This window comes from Saimiri boliviensis, chromosome 1 (assembly GCF_048565385.1).
Source record: "Saimiri boliviensis isolate mSaiBol1 chromosome 1, mSaiBol1.pri, whole genome shotgun sequence".
NCBI classification, from domain to species: domain Eukaryota; kingdom Metazoa; phylum Chordata; class Mammalia; order Primates; family Cebidae; genus Saimiri; species Saimiri boliviensis.
The window spans coordinates 188,350,238-188,372,829 of NC_133449.1; the positions used below are offsets into that span (position 1 = coordinate 188,350,238).

Below are 22,592 nucleotides of genomic sequence, written 5' to 3' on the forward strand. Positions count from 1 at the left end.
GGAACAAAACTAGTCAAAGTCCTATGTCAGGATCTTTAGCACAGTTCTCTACTGTTCTTCAGAGAGAGGTTGTGCTGAAGACCAATTTCTCCAGTGGAAGGCCAGCAGAAAAAGGAACCGGAATGAACTGAAAAATACTTTTGCTTTCAGGGTAAGGCATATTCTTTGCAATGACAAAATTTTTGCTAGTTTACTTATTTCTACTTCCTGGTGAATAACATAACCTTACCTAAAATAATGCTCTTAAAAACGAGGAATGAAAAGACACTATGAGTATGAAGGGCTTGTTAATGTTGCCCATTTACTCAGTCATTCATTCACCAGACACATTTTGCAGCATCTACATTGGATTAGAAATGTTAGAAAATAATCATATTTTCTCAAGGTGTTTCCTCAGGAGTTCACAGTCTAGTAAAGTGATGGACTCAAATAATTACATCAGTATTTTAATTTCTAATAAAGGTATGCATAGAGGATATTCTAATCGGGTTTCAAGGAAGGAGTGGCTATATTTTGGTAGGGAAGACTTTATAGGGAAATAACAAGAACGTATTGGTTCATTAATTCAACAACTATTTAAAGATTGCATAGTATTTTCCAGATTAGAGATATAGCAACAAACAAGACAAAATCCCTCTTCTTCAGAAACTTACAGAATTAAAAAAAAAAAAATGGATGGTTATCATCACCAGGCAAAAAGAAGAAGAGCATATTCCAGATGAAAACATGGAGGCTTTGTGTATGTACTGAATGTTAGTCACATGCCTGTCCTACCTGCCTGCCTCTTCTAGCTTAATCTGCTAAATACTCCACTACTTCACCACCCTCTGCCCCTGCCATGCACAGGAAAATAATCTTCAGTTATTTTTCTGTGTAAAGGGAGATACTGGTAATTAAGTGGAGAAACAAAGATGTGAGACAATCAACACGTGGTTTGACTACAGAGCTAAAGTTTTGCTAAGTAGTGATGAGATGGACTAGATTTTTAACTTGATGACAGATTCATCAGTTGGCCATGGCTCTAGAGCTGAGAGGACTTTGTACACTCTGGTTGGTGATCATATTGTTCCATGTGCAAGATGAGTTGAACAGAGAAACCATGTTAAGAAAATAAAAAGAATGGAGCAGACTCAGGGAGGCAGAAATTAGAGACCATGTATAAAAATTTGCCAAATTCATAAAGACTTTGTAATCCAGAGTTTTGCTCTTCAGGGAATGAATTGTACTTCTAATATCAGATTCTATGACCTATTAATATTTTTGTCACAATCGTCTTCTATTTTCAGCTTGGCCGGCTATTCTATCCTGTGATCAGGATGGACATCCAATTCAAAACATGCATTAAAATGCTTTCAGTGGATTTCTGTTGCCTGTATCCAAAAGCAGCAAGTGGTGTTGGGATATCTTTAGGCAGTTTTGCAAGGCCAGAAATTAGTGTAAGAAAGCAAGTCACAGGAAGAGACCTGAGACTGGAAAGAAAGCCAGGGCCAGAACATGAATAGTTCTGTGTGCTGTGGTTAAGGGTTTAGCTTTATAATCTAAACAATGGAAATCACTGCAGGCCTCCAAACAAAGGAGTGGTATGATCAGGTTGCATTATACAAAGATCACTTGGGAGCTTTAGAGAGGTTATAAGTGGAGACATAGCAAGGCCTCTTAGGAAGCTGTGATATCGTTAGTAAGAGATATTAAGAATCTGTAGTAAGGCAGTAGGTATGAAAATAGAAAGATATTTAACTTGTAAATTTTATGAAATTTGTAAGACTGGGATATTGATTTCAAAAAAATGAAGGAATGAAAGATTAATGACTGATACATGCCAGTGCTTCCTCAATAAGGGAAGTCCTAGAAGTAATGGTACAAAGAATTAGTGAGGTCTTGAAGATATTAGTGAAATAGTCTCGTTGTCTGAGGTATTGCCCAAAGTTCTTTGTCTCATGACCAAGAAGAATAAGGGATGCGGCCACCAAGGGTGAGTTTGAGTGAAAATTTAATAAGCAAGAGAGGAAAGTTCTCCACTGCCTGGAGGGGGCCCAAGGAAGGTTGCCATTTCACAATTGAGTACAAATACTTTTATGAACAAGTGAATAGGGTGGGTTGTTTCATTTGCATAAGGTGTTAAAAAAAAAAACAGTTGAGACTGGGTGTCTAATTTGCATAAAGCATGAATTCATGACAGCTCCATCCTGCCCTTCTAGAGAGCATGTGGGTCCTTAGCCTGAGTTACTCCATTGTTTTATTTCCCTTACTGCACATGTGTCAGGAGATGGAATTGTCCACTGTGGGTATGTTAGGTTCACGTAACTCCTCTTATCTGTGCAGCTGCAGGCATGTCTTAAGCAAGTCCCTTGTGTCAGTTCCCTTATTTGAGTATGCCCAAACAGGGAAAGATTGTACTCACTGAAGCCCCTCGGGTATGTACAGAATTCACTTCTTGCAGAAAAGGCAAAGGTTCTTTTTTTTTTATTACTAAACTTTAAGTTCTGGAATACATGTGCGGAATGTGCACATTTATTATATACAAATCACCATGTGCCTTGGTGGTTTGCTGCACCCATCAACCTGTTATCTACATTAGGTATTTCTTCTAATGCTATCCCACCCCTAACCCCCAATCTCCAGACAGGTCCTGGTGTGTGATGTTCCCATGTCCATGTGTTCTCAGTGTTCAACTCCCACTTATGAGTGAGAACGTGTGGTCTTTGGTTTTCTTTTCCTGTGTTAGTTTGCTGAGAATGATGGTTTTCATCCATGTCTCTGCAAAGAACATGAACACATCCCTTTTTATGGCTACATAGTATTCCATGGTGTGCATGTGCTACATTTTCTTTATCCAATTTATCATTAATGGCCATTTGGGTTGGTTCCAAGTCTTTGCTATGGTGAACAGTGTTGCAGTAAATGTATGTGTGAATGTGTCTTTTTAGTAGAATGATTTATAATCTTTTGGGTGTATACCCAGCAATGGGATTGCTGGGCCAAATGATATTTTTGTTTCTAGATCCTTGATGAATCTCCACACTGTCTTCCACAATGGTTGAACTAATTTACATTCCCACTAACAGTGTAAAAGCATTCCTATTTCTCCACATCCTCTCCAGCATTTGTTGTTTCCTGACTTTTTAGTGATTGCCATTTTAACTGGCATAATATGGAATCTCATTATGGTTTTGATTTGCATTTCTCTAATGACCAGTGATGAAGAGCTTTTTCTCATATGTTTGTTGGTCACATAAATGTCTTCTTTTGAGAAGTCCCTGTTCATATCCTTCATCCAGTTTTTGATGGCCTTGTTTGTTTTTTTCTTGTAAATGCGTTTAAGTTCTTTGTAGATACTGGATACTAGCCCTTTGTCAAATTGATAGATTACCTAAATTTTCTCCTATTGTTTAGGTTGCCTGTTTACCCTGATAATAGTTTCTTTTGCTGTACAGAAGCTCGTTAGTTTAATTAGATCCCATTTGTCAATTTTGGCTTTTGTTGACATTGCTTTTGGTGTTTTAGTCATGAAGCATTTGTCCATGCCTATGTCCTAAATGGTATTTCCTGGGTTTTCTCCTAGGGTTTTTATGGTTTTAGGTCTTACATTTAAGTCTTTAACCCATCTCGAGTTAATTTTCAGATGAAGTATAAGAAAGGGGTCCAGTTTCAGTTTTCCGCATATGGCTAGCCAGTTTTCCCAACACCATTTATTAAATAGGGAATACTTTTCCCATTGCTTGTTTTTGTTAGGTTTGTCAAAGATCAGATAATTGTAGATGTATCATGTTATTTCTGAGGTCTCTGTTCTGTTCCATTGGTCTATATATCTGTTTTGATACCAGTATCATGCTGTTTTTGTTACTGTAGCCTTGTAGTATAGTTTGAAGTCAGGTAGTGTGATGCCACCAGCTTTGTTCTTTTTGCTTGATATTGTCTTTGCTATAAAGGCTCTTTTTGTTTCCATATGAAATTTAAAGTAATTTTTTCTAATTTTGTGAAGAAAGTCAATGACAGCTTGATGGGATAGCATTGAATCTATAAATTAATTTGGGCTGTATGATCATTTTCATGATATTGATTCTTTCTAACCATGAGCATGGAATGTTTTTCCATCTCTTTATGTCCTCTTATTTGCTTGAGCAGTGGTTTGTAGTCCTTTTTGAAGAGGTACTTCACATTCGTTGTAAGTTTTATTCCTAGGTATTTTAATCTTTTCATATCAATAGTGAAAGAGATTTCACTCAGGTTTTGACTATTAGTAGTGTATAGGTAGGAATGTTTGTGATTTTTGCACATTGATTTTATATCCTGAGACTTTGCTGAAGTTGCTTATTAGCTTAAGGAAATTTTGGGCTGAGATGATAGGGTTTTCTAAATATACAATCATTTCATCTGCAAACAGAGACAATTTGACTTCCTTTTTATATATATATATAAATACCCTTTATTTATTTCTGTTTCCTGATTGCCCTGGCCAGAACTTCCAATACTATGTCAAATAGGAGTGGTAAGAGAGGGCATCCATGTCTTGTACAGGTTTTTGAAGGGAATGCTTCTGAAATTGAGGCAGTAATAAATAGGCTATCAACCAAAAAAGCTCAGGACCAGATGGATTCACAGCTGAATTCTACCAGAGGTGCAAAGAGGATTTGGGACCATTCCTTCTGAAGCTGTTCCAAACAATAGAAAAAGAGGGACTCCCGCTAACTCATTTTATGAGGCCAGTATCATTCTGATACCAAAACCTGGTTTAGACATACAAAAAAAGAAAATTTCAGGCCAATATCCCTGATGAACATTGTTGTGAAAATCCTCAATAAAATACTGACAAACTGAATCCAGCAGCACATCAAAAAGCTTATCTACCAGGATCAAGTCGGCTTCATCCCTAGGATGGAAGGCTAGTTCAACATACACAAATTAGTAAAAATCATCCATCACATAAACAGAACCAGTGACAAAAGCCACAAGATTATCTCAATAGATGCAGAAAAGGCCTTTGATAAAATTCAATATCTTTCATGCTAAAAACTCTCAATAATCTAGGTATTCATGGGACATATCTCAAAATAATAAGAGCTATTTATGACAAACCCATAGCCAATATCATACTGAATGGACAAAGGTGTATTTATGGTAGACCTTGCTTCCTTATCTGTACTTGCAGCTTGAGTTTTCAGGCTGCTCTTCTACTGGAAAGAAGTCTACCAAGGATCTACCCTAACTGCCTGCCTAGATGCCTTCCTTCCTCATCTCTTTTTCAGTGTAAGATGTTGCTGCAGTACATATATGTGAGATCGTTTTTCTGTGTCTGCTTTATTTTACTAAGTGTTATGTCCTCAAGATACATCGTATTGTTGCAAATGACAGGAATTCATTCTTTTTAAAGTGTGAATAATATTTGTGGTGTGTGTTTGTGTGTGTGTGTGTGTGTGTGTGTCTGTGTGTCTGTGTGTATGTGTGTGTTTGAGATGAAGTCTTGCTGTGTCACCCAGGCTGGAGTGCAGTGGCATGATCTCAGCTCACTGTAACCTTTGCCACCTGGTTTTAAGCGATTCCCCTGCCTTAGCTCCTGAGTAGTTGGGATTACAAGTGCACCACCAAGTCTGGCTAATTTGTTGTGTCTTTAGTAAAGAGGGGTTTTCACCATATTGGCCAGGCAAGTTTTGAACTGCTGACCTCATTATCTGCTTGCGCTGCCCTCCCAAAGTGCGGGGATTACAGACATGAGCCACCACACCTGGCCATGTATGTGTTTATATCCACTCATCTATCGATGAACATTTAGGTTGTTTTCATAACTTGGCTTTTGTGAATAATGTTGCAGTGATCATGGGGGTGCAGATATCTCTTTGAAATGCAAGTATTATTTTTTATTGGATATACACCCAGGGAAGGGATTGCAGGATTGTATGTTGTTTCTATTTTTAATTTTTGAGGGAATATCCAGGCTGTTTTCCATAATTGCTATACCAATTTACATTTTCATCAAGAGTATACATATTGTTCTTTCCTCCATATCATTACCAGCAGTTATCTTTGTCTTTTTGCTAATAGTGATTCTACAGTCATACAATATGAAAGAGTTCTGTAGCTCTAATGCACAGCATTGTGACTACAGTTATCAGTATTGTATTGAATACTTAAAATTTTCTAAGAGAGTAAACCTTAAGTATTTTACCACATAGAAAAAGAGAGAAGAAAAGAAAATGATATCTGAGTTGACAGATATGTTAATGAGCTTGATTATGGTGATTATTTCACAATATATTTAATAATATAAAAACATCAAGTTGTACGCCGTAAATATATAGAGTCCTTATTTGTAAAAAAAAGAAAATCTGGTAATTGAATATCAGGTGTAAATTTCCCCAAACCTTACTTACATCTTTTTAATAACTTGATGAAGACATTTTACGTACAGTGGAAGTCTCTGTGTTAAGTGTATTGTAATGTAAATTCTTGACCAGAATATTTAACAAAGGTATATATTCATTTTTCAAAATTAAACAGCTGACATATTAAATGCTCCATAAATGGCTTACAATTTTAATAAGAAGCAGAATTCAACATAGGGAATTAAACACAGACATGCAGCTGAGTAATGAACACTTCTAAGATCGTTGTTTTTAAGTTATACCAACACTTACTTTGTCCTTTTAAAAATTAGTATAGCTGTCTTTTGGAGACTCTATGCCAGAAACTGTGTAACAAATTCATATGCATTATTTAAATTGTCCTAATAACTATTCTCTGAAGCAGCTTTTAATATCTCCATTTTACTGATGAGAAAACATAGACAAAATGAGCTTTATGTTCAATAACTTGCCCAAGGTATCTATTCAAACTGAGATCTGAGGCCACTTCCTTCTGACTCCATAGCCTGTTCAATGAACAATTGTGTTGTGTATTGCCTTTCAAATACCGAATAACAGGGAACGAGAATGCACAACTCTCTATAAGACTGAGCTTGTCCATCTGCTATTTGGATTCTTCAGTTCTTTCATGTTCCAGACAAGTTTTCTGGTGACTCTGTGGTCTGGGCAACAGCGGGCAGGGTGAGAAGAAAGAAGATGCCATGAAGAAAAGCAGATTTAGGAGCATAGAATCAAATGATATCTTTCTCCTTTGTAGCCTCTGTGGCAGCAACTACTGAACCTTAATATTAGCCCAAGCAGCATATGAGAACAGGAGGCCATGTATAGCTGGTTCTACCTCCTGGTGTCACAACAGAGACTCAGTGTGAGGGACTGTTTAATTTTGAGAGGTGAGATCATAAGATACAGATTTGAGACCAGCTTTTAGATTTATATGGTAAGTAAGACCATTTTTTCCTTGCTGCAAATAAGAAAAAAGTCACTTTTTATTAAATAGGGCACAGAGCAAATCTTAAATAGTTAATGTTAGTAACATCCTAGGAAACCTTTGCAAATGCCATCTTTTAGCTTGTTCTCCAAATGTAAAGGTTAGAAACCATTTCAGGATGCATGGTCACACGTTTTAAATAACTTCTCCTTTCATTTAAGCTGCTATAAATTTATATACATAATTCACTGTTTTTCATTAAGGAATACTTCCAAGAGAAGAAAATAACAGGTTAAAAAAGTGATCTCATATTGGAAAAGAAGCAAAATACTAGGCCTGGACATCTTTCTAAATATACAGTGGGCCTTTCTAGACAGAATACTCTATGTTGTTTGTGTAGTTTGCTTTGGGGCAGAATATAGGTTACCTGGTGTTGCATGATTCAATACTGTAACTATTTAGCCATCAGTCACAGTTCGGATTAAAATTATATACAACTGGAAATTCAATTCCTTAGTTATATTAGAAATCAGAAACCAAAAAACAGATTAAAAAAAAAAAACAGTAATGAATAGGAGGGAGTAGTCTTCTATATCAAAGAATGTTGCTTAATTACCCCTGCCTTTTGTGTTGAGATTATGTGTCAAATATCTTTGAGGTAAACTTCCTTCACATTTATTTATTTCCAACTATTTCTTTAAAACTTAAAATCTGCCTCTATCTGTAATTTTTATTTTCCTTTAAGCTAAGAAAAAACACTTTGGAATGGTGCAAGTACTATGAGCATCTATTCATTCATCTATCCCTCCATCTACCCAGGTATCATCTGTGTTTCTAGAAATTTCTTTAGCTTCATAAATGTGTAAAAAAGTAAGAAATAATGATAATGAACTATATTCATGATCTAAATATTTTGGATTGAAATAAGTAGCCTGTTATAACATAGGATATGTGTCTCTGTAAGCATTATCAAATAATCTATGAAGTTAAATATATAAATAATATATATTAAATATAAATGCATATAAATATATAAAATACATACATTCTTTCTCAATAAAAGATCTTTATTATGTACATTTATTAAATGTTATATTCAAATACACTCGTGAAAGAAGAGAACATTAGAAAATTATTTGTTTTTTTTTAAATGATATTATTAAGAGACAGATTCTAGATCCTTTCAATAGATCCAAGAATGAAGAATTATTGGTTGTAATGTAAACTCAAAACTTAAATTTCAACTTTCACTCAAGCTTGATGTTTGGTTGATGGGAACCACGTGGGTTCAATATGCCTATCTTGAGATGGTATTTCCGTTCAGAGCCCATGTATCCTGGACACTGGCCACTGCATGATGCTTGTTTGTAACGATTGCAAGGTGTTCAGATTTTGTAAATACAAATGTCATAAAAACTTTAAAATGAAACACAATCCTTGCAAGTGAAGGTGAACCAAAGCCTTCTAGAAAGTAGCTGGTAAGGAGCTTACAGTGAATAATTTATTTGATTTTGAAAAACATAGACATGAACCTATGAAATAACAGCAAGAGCTATGGAAAAAAAAAAACTATTGTGCAATGAAGAGAGGTGAAGAGATCAAACAGAAACGTCAAGCTAAATTTGTAATGAACTGATTCAAGAAAAATAAAGAGCCACAGAAAGTTCAGGAGATCAAAAAAGTCAAGCCAAACATCCATCTTATCCAAGCCCCGCTTGCAGGCAAAGGAAAGCATCTGTAAGAGAAAATGGTACAGTAATTACAATAGGATATGGACCTGGAATATGTTTCTTAAAAATCTCACTAAAGATATGAACAGACACTTTTCAAACTAAGACATATATGAGGCCAGTAAACATATGAAAAAATGCTCATCATCACTGGCCATTAGAGAAATGCAAATCAAAACCAAATTGAGATACCATCTCATGCCAGTTAGAATGGCAATCATTAAAAAATCTGGAGACAACAGATGCTGGAGAGGATGTGGAGAAATACTTTTACACTGTTGGTAGGAGTGAAAATTAGTTCAACCATTGTGGAAGACAGTGTGGCGCTTCCTCAAGGATCTCAAAATAGAAATTCTGTTTGACCCAGCAATTCCATTACTGGATTTGTATCCAAAGGATTATAAATCGTTCTGTTACAAAGACACATGCACCTGTATGTTCACTGCAGCACTGTTTACAATAACAAAGACCTGGAACCAACCCAAGTGCCCATCGATGATAGACTAGACAGGGAAAATGTGGCACATATACACCCTGGAATACTATGCAGCCATAACAAATGATGAGTTTGTGCCCTTTGTAGGGACATGGATAAATATGGAAACCATCGTTCTGAGCAAACTGACACAAGAACAGAAAATCAAACACTGAATGTTCTCACTCATAGGCAGGTGTTGAACAATGGGAACACATGAACACAGGGAGCAGAGCATCACACAATGGGATCTGTTGTGGGGAATAGGGGAGGAACAGCAGGGGGTAGGGAGGTTGGGGAGGGATACCATGGGGAGAAATGCCAGATATAGGTGATGGGGGAATGGAGGCGGCAAACTACACTGCCATGTATGTACCTATGCAACAGTCCTGCATGTTTTGCACATGTACCCCAGAACTTAAAGTACAATTATATATATATATCTGACATTTCTATATGTACATTTGAAAATGTCCTTTGGAGACTTAAAACTTCTAAATTATTTGTTTATTTTTTACATGTGGTCACTGAAAAGGTGATTAAACACATTTCTCCTACATTGCAGTCTATAAAACATCAGATATTATGAATGTTAGGTTGCTTCTAAATGCTAAACCTTCACTAATAGACGTACTTGTGTAAAATACAGGAATGAATTGTGGCATATAATAGTCACATTATTTGGATAATGGCATCAGGAGGCATTTATGAAATAACTAATGACACAGATTCATGACTAGTGATATATAAACTAAAATATCCTTTGCAGTAAAATATTTCCTTTTTTAGTTTTATAGAAGGGGAAACATAATAAGAAACTAACAATTTGTATGACAGGCATCTTCAATTAGTATCTTTTATTTTGATTTCAGTGTTTCTTGTTTTGGTTTATTAGCATATTAGAAGAAAATAATAATCTTATTTGATGAAGCCTAATTATGCTGGACTATTTTGAACTGGTTTAACTGTTCTGATAGGTAACTGTGGATGCTGGAGATGAGAGCTGAATAATCTTTTCCTGAAGTGGCACTAAACTCTATAGTTTCTGCTTTAAAGAATTTTCTGTTTAATTTGTGATTCTTAGCAGAAAAAGCTTCATTTTTCTACCCTAGCAATGATCTAGAAGCAGAGGAATCTCGGTCCTTTTTAAAATTCATTGTGTGGTTTTCTTTTAAAAAATGCTCCTAATTGTTTTTAGAAAATAGAATTTATGGGTAGAACACTGTTTGGTATTTGCACATAAAGCAAAACTATTTTAGAAGTAGAACACAGAAACAAGAAAACCCATACATTTCCCAAAGTGTGATAACTTGTCTTAGTTTTTTTTACTCAGATTCTGTGCCACTCTGTGTCTTTTAATGTGATCAATAGATGGTAAAATAACACCCTACCTGGGATCCCTTCACGTACTTTCATTGTATTGCAAATCTTTTAAAATAATCTATTATTAAATAAATCTACTTCACCACACACTCAAACTAGTGAATGCTTACATTAATGTTTGACTTTATTAACAGAAATAATATAAAATGTGTTAGGTATTTGAATGACAGATCCTTCAACCTGCAGGTTGAAGGACCAATTTGTCTATTAGGTTTGGCCAGTTAGCAATAGAATTTTTGTTATTAATATCCACTTTCAATATTTCAGTGCTTCATTATGATTATTTCTGTAGCAACTGTACATTTGTTTGGATTCCTTCTTGAGTTTTTTCCCTATTTTAAAAAATTGGGGGGTACATAGTTGTATAGGTTTATAGGAGGCATGAAATGTTTTGATGTAGGTGTGTAATGTGAAAAAAGAACATCATGAAGAATGGGATATCCATCCCCTCAAGCATTTATTTGTTGAGTTGCAAACAATTCAATTATACTCTTTACATTATTTTAAAATGTACAGTTATTATTGACTGTAGTCACCCTGTTGTCTTCTTTTTTCAATGTCTTTTCACTGTCCTTGAAAGAATGCAGACATCTTAGTTCAGTCTAAAAATTTTTGGCAAATAGTTTTTAAAAAGTGGTACTGACTTTTGAACTTTTGCAATTTCCAGATATTGTAAAATGAAGTTTTGACAATGAAAGAATTATAATTTCTTTAAATTAAATTGAATGTGATATCAATGAAGTAAAGCTTAAAGCTTTAAATACTACTTCACATTGTAATCACTACTAAATTGTTTTAGGACAATGAAATATTTGTTGAGACTGGGAATCTTTCTGAATTGTTTTCAGGCCAAAGACTACCTATAAGATGATCAGAAACAAAGAATCTGCTGTTTCTAGGCTAAAGAAATATAGTATTGAAACTGTTCCTATGTACCTTACAAAATTAATCAGTGAAGAACAGAGGGGGAGAAACAAGAATAAACCAAGCTTGCAGCATATTCATCATTAATCATAAAGTCAACTTGCTCTTGTCTGCTTCATCAGAGTTGTCTGGTGTCTGTTATCCTAGAATCACATAGACCTTAGATTACAGTTCCCTTAACTATTCTGTAATAAAAAGTTGAACACTATGAAATGTTATTTTCCCTTTGAGATATTCTTTCAGCTCCTGCATACTAATATGAGCTAGTCTAAAGCACCCCACTAACACCAGCAGATCTGAAGGACTCCCAAGGAGCTGACTCACCAAATAATGTGGTTTCCACATCCTGATTATTTTGTCTCCCTTTCCCTGACCAATCAATGACTCCAATTTTCCATCCCCTGGCCCTCCAAGATCCCCTTAAAAACTCTTCTTCATAACTCCTGAGGGAGATGGATTTGAGGATCCCCAAATCAACAGAATATACATTTTTCTCTGCACCACATTGCACCTAATCTAAAATTGACCACATAATTGGAAGTAAAACACTCCTCAGCAGATGCAAAAGAATAGAAATCATAACAAACAGTCTCTCAGACCACAGTGCCATCAAATAAGAACTCAGGATTAAGAAACTCACTCAAAAGCACACAACTACATGGAAAGTGAAGAACCTGCTTCTGAATGACTACTGAATAAATAATGAAATGAAGGCAGAAATAAAGACGTTTTTTGAAACCAATGAGAATGAAGACACAACTTACCAGAATTTCTTGGACACATTTAAAGCAGTGTATAGAAGGAAATTTATAGCACTAAATGCCCCAAAGAGAAAGCATGAAAGATCTAAAATCAACACCCTAATGCCAAAAAAAAAAAAAAAAAAAACTGGAAAAGCAAGAACAAACAAATTTAAAGCCAGCAGAAGACAATAAATAACTAAGATCAGAGCAGAACTAAAGGACATAGAGACACACAAAAAAAACTTCTTCAAAACATCAATGAATCCAGGAGCTTTTTTGAAAAGATCAACAAAATAGATAGATCACTAGCCAGACTAATAAGAAAAGACAGAATAATCGAATAGATGCAATAAAAATGGTAATGGTGATATCACCACTGATGCCATAGAAATACAAACTACCATCACAGAATACTATAAACACCTTACACAAATAAACCAGAAAATCTAGAAGAAATTGATAAATTCCTGGAAACTTACATCTTCCCAAGACTAAACCAGGAAGAAGTTGAATCCCTGAATAGACTAGTAACAATATCTGAAATTGAGGCAGCAATTAATATTCTACCAACCAAAAAAAGTCTAGGATCAGATGAGTTCACAGTTGAATTCTACCAGAGGTACAAAAAGGAGCTGGTACAATTCCTTCTGAAACTATTCCAAACAATACAAAAAGAGGGAATCCTTCCTAACTCATTTTTCAAGACCAACATAATCCTGATACCAAAACTTGGCAGAGACATAATTAAAAAAGAAAATTTCAGGCCAATATCCATGATGAACATTGATGCAAAAATCTTCAATAAAATACCGACAAACTAAATCTAAGAGCACGTCAAAAAGCTTATCCATCATGATCAAGTTGGCTTCTTCCCTGGGATGCACGGCTGGTTCAATATACTCAAATCGATAACTATAACCCATCACATAAACAGAACCAAAGAAGAAAACCACATGATTATCTTAACAGATGCAGAGAAGGATTTTGACAAAATTCAGCACCCCATTGTACTAAAAACTCTCAATAAACTGGGTATTGATGTAATGTATCTCAAAATAGAACTATTTATGACAAATCCACAGCCAATATCATACTGAGTGGGCAAAAACTGGAAGCATTCCCTTTGAAAAGCAGCACAAGACAAGGATGCCCTCTCTCATCACTCCTATTCAATATAGTATTGGAAATTCTGGCCATGGCAGTCAGGCAAGAAAAAGAAATAAAATATATTCCTATAGGTAAAGAGGAAGTCAAGTTGTCTCTATTTGCAGGTAACATGATTGTATATTTAGAAGACCCCATTATCTCAGTCCAAAATCTCCTTAAGCTGATAAACAACATCAGCAAAGTCCCATGATACAAAATCAATGTGCAGAAATCACAAGCATTCCTATACACCGAAAACAGGCAAACAGCCAATTCATAAGTGAACTCCCATTCACAGTTGCTACAAAGAGAATTAAATATCTAGGCATAAAACTTAGATGTGAAGGACTTCTTCAAGGAGACTGCAAACCACTACCCAAGGAAATAAGAGAAGACACAAACAAATGGAAAGTCATTCCACACTCATGGTTAGGAAGAATCAATATTGTGAAAATTGCCATACTGCCCAAAGTAATCTATAGATTCTTTGCTGTTCCCATCAAGTTATCACTGACTTTATTCACAAAATTGAAAACAACCACTGAAATTTTATATGGAACAAAAAAGAGCCCACATAGATAAGACAATTCTAAGCAAAAAATACAAAGCTGGAGGCATCACGCTACCTGACTTTATACTACAAGTCTGCAGTAATCAAAACAGCATGGTACTGGTACCAAAACAGAGACAGAAACCAGTATAACAGAACAAAGGTCTCAGAAATAATGCCACACACCTACAACCATCTGATCTTTGACAAACCTGACAAAAACAAGCAATGGGAAAAGGATTCCCTATTTAATAAATGGTGTTGGGAAAACTGGCTCACCATATGCAGAAAGCTGATAGTGGATCCCTTCTTTACACCTTATACAAAAATTAATTCAAGATAGATTAAAGATTCAAGCATGTGGATTTTTTAAAGCTTTTATTCTTGGTTTAATAGACATTTATTAGCATTTTTGGTTAGACTTTCAATTTTCCATTTTGTCTTTTAGATAAACATACACCCTATAGACTCACAGGTCTGGGGGAGACACACAGAAGCTATGCTTTTACTAAGTCATCTTAGTCATCTAATTATTGGTACTTGATCCAAAACTGTGCACCTGACCCAAGTAAGGCCAGTTAGATTTTATTCCCTTAGTGGGTGTTTGTAAATGTGTCTATGATATATGTTGTACACACACAAACACACACACACACACACACACGAACACACAGAGGGGTGTGTCAGCATTTTGTGTTAAGTGTAACTGATAATTTTAAGCCAATAATTTCAGGAACTTCAAACAGATACTGTCCACCAAATGCAATGGTATGTAGAAGAAACCAGTCTGTAGAAAGAAACAGAATAAAAATATATGTGCAAAAAGCAGAGATAAGAGCCCATTTCTGTGCATCCAGTGTCATTTAGATTCACATGTGTGTAATCCTGAGGCTTATCTACTTCCCCTTCCACACCTGATAGTCTTTAGGTTCTGAGGGAGTCCTACAGCCTTCAGATAAAACTTATCTTTTGTATAAGACTTCTCTACAGGAAATAAAACAGTCCTAGCTTGCACATTTGGGAAGAAAAACATTGTTAGAAGGACAAATAACCAATTATTCTTAAGACAGTTTTTCTGTTTACCAGCTACAGAATGCTGCTGGTGCTGCTGCTGCTGCAAAAAGCATTTTGGATCTCTAGAGAAAAGCTTTATGTGTTTGTCTTTGCATGACATTTAAAGATATTTGAGTTCTGTTAAATTACAGTTTTGTGAAAGATGCTTATAGTGGGCCACAGATACTGTTGAACATCTTTGCTCTTTGATAGGCACAGTAAAATGCATGACAGTTATCATTGCCATTGGTTATATGAGGAAAGAGTCTCATCATGTTACTTGTAGTGAGGATCTTTTTTGATGGTCTTTTAAAAAATATGTTACTATTATTAGGGACAAGTTCTCACTCTTTACTCAGGCTAGAGTGCAGAGGCATGTTCATAGCTCACTAGAACTTTGAACTCTTAGCTCAAGTGATCTTCCTGCCTTAGTGTCTTGCTAGGACTACAGGCATGCACCACCACACCAGGATAATATTTAAATTTGTTGTAGAGGCAGGGTTCTCACTATTTTGTCTGGATTCATCTCAAACTCCTGTTCTCAAGTAATCCTCCTGCCTCAGCCTCCAAAGCACTGGGAGTGAAGGTGTGAGCTTTTGCTTTTAGCCTGTTGCTAGTCTTTCTCAATCTGCTGTTCTTTAAATGTTGAAATAGCATTTTGGATTCCTTATTGTGATAGTAATTAAATGTAAGAGCTTTTAAATTTATTCAATAATGTTTATCATATATAGTCATGTGAAATATATCCTGACCAAAATTATGAAAAAATTAAGATCTTGATTTTAAAAAGTATTAATTTGGGTGACATTTATTTGTGATCAAATGTTTAAAAACATTCAAAATATACATAAAACTAATTGCATTTCAGCTTTATAAATTTTGTATTATGAATTTTGAGTAAGAAGATATATATTATCTAATGCCTAATTTAAAACATTGCTGATTTCATCAAAACTCTTTTAGACCTACCCAAGAAAGGAGGACTAGGAATCAAATTGAGGAAACTAGAAAAAGTTGCCTTTACTTTCAATCTCTGTACAGTGTGAACTTAATATTTGTTGAAGTAAAACTTTTAGTTAAGCTTCCTCTATGAAGCTCTTTCCAGTACATCACAACTGGAGAATATGCATAAACAAGCTGACTGTTTACAACCTAAGCTGTTTTCCAACCGTTTGCCAGGCAGACAATTTAATTCAGTAATATTTATAAAGTGTTTACTGTGTGACAAGAACTGCATTTCCATAAGGCTTAGGGAATTACGTATTACTAATTTCTAGGGAAAGGTAGACCTGTAGAACTGATATTTCAAATAGTTGTAAGAGCTGTTTCTGAGCCAGACAGAGTCCTATAGAACACAAATGAGAGAAACTAACCTAGGCTAGGGGTTCTTACATGGCTTTCAGGAGGGAGTGGTACTTTATGAGTGAGTAGAATTGGTTAAGTGGACAAGGAAGGGCTATTTTACAAATTCCAAACTGTTTGTCAAGGGCAAAGTCATAAAAAAGAGAATCTGTGAAACTGCAGTTTTGTGTTTGAAAACCCAGTTATCTCAATGACAAGGGTGGAAAATGAGGGTAAAAAATCAACTCAAAGGGCTTCATGAAGTCTATATTTTATTCTTAAGACATGGTGGAGCCATTGAAAGATTTCATGCTGTGGAGAGACATGATAATATTGAGATTTCTAGATAAGATATTTTTGTTATTGAGATATAACATATACACAGAAAACTGCACACATCTTAAGATTACAACCTAATAAATTACCACAAAGTGAACGCTACACAGATCAAGAAATTAAGTTACCTGCACAGCAGAAGCCCCTTCCTTCACAATCTTACTCTCCTCCCCAAAGGTAATCACTATTTTGATTTCAAGCATTGTAAATTGCCTGTTTTCAAAAGCTTCATACAAAATAAATCATGCAGCATACATCTTTGTGTATTCTTTCACTCAAATATTTCTTTTCTTTTGAGATTCATTGATTTGGTTGGGGCATCTGATGTTTATTAAGTCTACTTCTGTTTAGTATTGTATCACAGAATGATATTTCATAGCAAACTACAATGTATTTAAGCTTTCAACTGCTGGCAGACATTAGTATTGTTTTTGTCTGGAGTTATTATGAATAATGCTGCTATAAACATTATTGTACACATCTTCTGGGTCATGTAAAACTTTCTTTTTGTTATATATCTAGGAGTGAAAATGTTGGATCATGTTCAAATTTAATATATCATATAAAACAGTTTTCAAAAGTGATTGTACCAATTTACATTGCCATTTTCATCAATGGTGCATGAGGTTTCAGTTATTCAACAACCATGCTACCATATGATGTCATCAAGGTGTGTGTTTGTGTCTTCATTCTAACAATGCTGATATTCTATTGATGCTTTAATTTGAATTTCCCTGAGCAATAACAATGTTGAGCAACTTTTAAAAAGCTATGGACTGTTTTGCTCTTTCCTATTTGGTGAAGTGCCTATTCAAATTTCTTGTCCACATAAAAAATTGCTTTGTCTTCTTCTTCTTCTTCTCAAATAGTAAAATGTCTTTATTATTTCTTTTCACCACTGCTCTATAGTGCAATTTTATCAAAATCAAGTATCCTTTTCTCTGTGGTTCTAGCTCTGGAGTATTCAGTCCAGTTGGTCTGTTTATATCTTGCACCAATACATCACCTTAATTGCTGTAGTTTTATAAAAATTCTTGGTATAATAGATGTTTCTAACTTTGCTCTTAGCTATTTTGAGCCTATTTATATACCTATTAATTTTTTATATTTATATTTCTTTCTACAAAAAGAAATAATTTGTAGAATTCTATTGAGATAACATTGAATTTATATATCAATTTGAGAAGTCTATCTACAGACATGACATTTCTCTTCCTTTAGTCAAATAGTCTTTAATTTATCCCAGTAAAGTTCTATATATTCCTGGTGCATAAGTTTTGTTAGGTCTATTTTTTAGGACTTAATGTTTTTGATGCTATTAAAAATGCGATTATTTTTAAAGTTTTATTCTGTTGATGATATAAAGAAATATAATAATGTGTAATATATTTCAAAGTAACTAAGAGACTAAATTTCAAATGTCTTGCCATAAAAATGATAGGTAAGCAAGGTGATGGTTATGTTAATAAGCTTGATTTAATCATGCCACATTTTTTACACACACACACACACACACACACACACACACACACACACATATAATTGAGGATCTAATTCTAACTTGAGGCTTGGAGGCTCAAATATCCCAACAATGGCTTTGGGTACTAGACAGAAGGGAATTGAGAAACAAAATCATATTTAGTAAACACCTGTTGCTTAGGCACTTTAAAACTATTCAGCACTGTAATTCTTACAACAAATCTGGTGATAGATATTATTATTATGTTCTTTATTTTTTAAAAGGAGACTTCGAGATACGGAGAGCTTGTAGTAAATTGGCTGTGACTCACAGCAAATAAGTAACAGCCCTGGGATTTGGGCATTGGTGTGTTCATCTCTGGAGACCATCTTTTTCACTCTATCATATGGCAGATGAGGAAACTAAGGATCAGAAAGATTTTCATTACTCAAACATGTAGAGCATTCTGTATCTGTGCCCATGTTTGTCTCGGTCTGTAGTCTCTGAATTTCCTCTTTTATCTGCTTGGAGAAACTATGTATGTACCTTCTCATTCTAGGGGGTTTATAATTTAAATTAATATACTGAAATCTATGAAAAAATCTTAAAAGAAAAACTGGTTTTGTTCAACTAAACTTTCCTAGCGTGTTCCAAGTTTATTCGACTATACCATGTCTATTTGTGGAATCTATTACTTTCAGCTGATTTCTTATTTTGTATGAAGCTCATTGAGAAATAATGCCTCACACTGGATGGCATCATAATTGACCAAAAAGGTGTTTAATGAAATAATGAAGACAAATTTCACTTACCCATTTTATACAGGCATTACTGCTGCTGACTGAATATGTACTTCTTATATTGTTTGAGGAAGAGTAAGAATATTTTTGAGATATTTTCCATTTTGCTTTATTGAAATCATCTAGCCCTGAAGAAAACACGTAATAGTCATAATTCCATGATTTTCAAAGGCTATTTAAAAAAAAACTAGGGGAGGGAGATAATGAAACTTATTTTGACATCTGAAATTAACTTGTGTACTGCCTGAAACAGTTATTAGTGTTGGAGTGCAGGTTAGCATTCAGGTCTTTTCCTAGCTTGAGTGTTAAGTGGAATTATGTAGCATTGTGCAAAATCTTTAACAGCAAATCAGACTTTGTTAAAAATTTCACACTGGCTATGAAAGAGATTTAACTTTAAAAATAGATGAAGAGGGTACCCTGACTTCTTGTTGAGAGAAAGTGTTGCTATTCCCAGAGCTCCCTGCAAATAATTGGTTCCTTGAGTTACCTAAAAACAATTTAAATGCAATCAGATAATGTGATGAAATGTTTAGTGAGCTGTAGCTAATTCCTACTTACATCCAACTGAGCTGTAAACGTGTTCTGTGTAAAGATGAATTTTGTGGCTTTGTGAAATATATGTGATAAGGAGAGGCAGCATATTCTTATGTAGTTTTGCACCTGATGTCATTTAGTTATTATCTTTCTTGTGACTTCTTTCCTCTTGTCCTACATTTCCAATATTCTATGAATCGTGCCCCCCTAACCCCCCACACAAACCAAACACGATGTGAATAATGTGCCTAAGTGAGAGATGGAAGTGGAGAGAGACAGAGAAATAGGGAAGATTGAGAGGTTATTACTTAAGTATTAAAACTATGCTTAAGAAAGGGGAAACATTAAGAGTCTGTTATAGGTTAGCAGAAACAACAGGTGCTTAAAGTTTGTAGTGACTGACTTAAGTAACACAGTGGTTAAAGTTCTATGTATAATCATAAAATCCCAATTGGGTACTCAAAATATGAGCTTGTCTCAAGGCATCATAAGATTTGCATAACAATATTTAGTTTAACTACCATTAGGCATAATTTGCCATGCATATTTTCTTCTTTTTGTGTATATGTTTGTATTTTTCCCATTATATAAATGTTGAAATTCATGACATGGATCATTTTTTATGGAGTAAAATTTTCAATTTTATTTTATGAGGCAAAACTTTATATAAAGATTCTTAAAGAAAATATCTTCAAAGATAAAATGTACTGTAGCAGAATGAGGGTGAAAAAGATTCATCTCTATTTGGTTAATAGGATTTACTTTAGACTTTCTATGGTTATCAAAACAAAGGTTTACTTTCCAAGGCTAAAAATTCATACAGAAGCAAACAATTTAGTAGAGTAGTCAGAATGTTTATAGGATTATTTTTCTAGTGAACATTATTAAGAGTGCAAAATGGAACGTGGAGAACTTATTGCTGAGCATGGTTTATACAGGACTTAACAAATAAAGATGATTTGGAGCAATTTTTGAGCTTTGGAATTGGAGGTTTAACAATTGAATTGAGAGAAAAAGAAACAGAAATATTTTATTATATTTTCCATTTGATAACATTGGTGTGGCCCATCAATAATGTATGTTGTGGAGCACGGATAGAAAAATAAATGTGTGTATTTAAACTCTGATACTTCCCTTTATATAGGTATTATAAATAGCATTCTTTCTCTGGATCATTTGATGCCATTTCTAAAATAATTTCAGAAATTTTAAAATGAAAATTATAACTGTTTAGTTTCAAAGACAGTACTAAGACTTATACAAGTCAAATGGATGAGATCACTTTTCATACGGCTCAGTATGAAACAGTCTTTGCTGCTCAATTTTGGTCTTTTGAATTCAACTTTCCAGGGCATTGTAAATCTTGTTTATGCATAGATGAGTTACAGCATTATTCTTTGTAAAGCCACTTGCCAATAGATTTGAGCATGACTTAGCATCTATATGGCTCATTAGACCTTAGAAATGAAAGCAAAATATTGTTTCATGTATATTGCAGTATAATAAAAAGTAACGATATGATAGAAGGTAAACTTGGGTAAACTATTGATACATTCATTGATTGACATTTCTAAATGTGTGAGGTGATAATTTTTTTTTTCAATAAATGGATCAATGGAATCAGCTTTGAAATTAACTTAGCCATAAACCACTACATTCTCCATCTTGTTCCCCTGGCTTTTCCTTCTAGTGCAAATTTCATGTCCACATGAATGATTCTGAATATCTCTAACTCTGCCCTTTCTGGCAAACATTGCTCACATTAGCTTCTTCATTAGCAGATAACACTAAAAATACAATAAAATTGTATCACCAGCTTTTGATAATCTGCAACATTGTAACTTCCCATTCTGTGCTAGGACCTGAGAAATTTACTGTCCCACACACCCTTTTATAAACACCATAAAAATACCTATCAGACGTAAATGTATCCCTATTTACATAAATTTTGAAAAGTACAAAAAGATAGACTTCTCCCAAATCTGTAACTAGTAATGATCAGGAATCAATTCCAAATTTAGCTCTGGGAGACTATAAATGTCATATTTTCACTACACTGTGTTTCTTTCTAGTAGCAGCATTCAAATAATCTGTTATAATCAATATATTCATTTAATTCACAGCAAATCAGTATTAAATACCAATTTATTTCATTATAATGTTATGGTGGCTTTAAAGAATAAGATATTTTCCATAAGAGATAAATGTTATTTATTCTATTCTGCTTGGGGATATCTAATGAGTTCTATATCTAACCACAATGGAAGATTAAGAATATTAATATCAAGACAATATGGAAATGTTGTAAAAGCTGCCTGTCTCTGCTTTAGCATTAGCCTAAGCCAGCCCTGTTTATTAGAGCCATGGTAGTGGTCTAGATATGTCAAGCCTAGCAGTATCCACCTACTTTTTTCCTGCCTGTGACCTCGTCAGTTGTCCAAAACTTTTTGAAAAGTTCTTTCTTTAGCTGGGTTCCAAGTTCTTTGCCATTGGTTAGATGGACAAAACAGGCACTGGCCTGTCATTTTAGAGTTTATGCTCTAGTAGGATATACTCTCTCTCTCTCTCTCTCTCTGTGTGTGTGTGTGTGTGTGTGTGTGTGTATAAATATATATATGCATATACATGAATGTAATTTATACATATATGTATATAGGTATATGTGTATATATATACATGTTTAAGTGTTGCTATGTGCTATAAAATTAATTAGAACAGTTCATGAGAGACAATAAAGGTTAAGGATATAGTTTAGATGGGGTGGTTCTGGAAGTCATCATTTGAAGTAATATTCAGGCTGAAACCTGAAAGATGAGCAGGAATTAACT

At 34.5% G+C, this 22,592-nt stretch overlaps 1 long non-coding RNA gene and 1 pseudogene across 1 annotated transcript in view; both read left to right on the top strand.

Annotated features, from left to right (window-relative positions):
* The window catches only part of LOC141580570 (uncharacterized), a 609,954-nt gene that overhangs the window by 318,757 nt on the left and 268,605 nt on the right, over positions 1-22,592 (top strand). The gene's annotated exons all lie outside the window — the stretch shown is intronic.
* Positions 8,581-9,082, top strand: LOC101049099 (putative ribosome biogenesis protein RLP24 pseudogene; annotated as a pseudogene).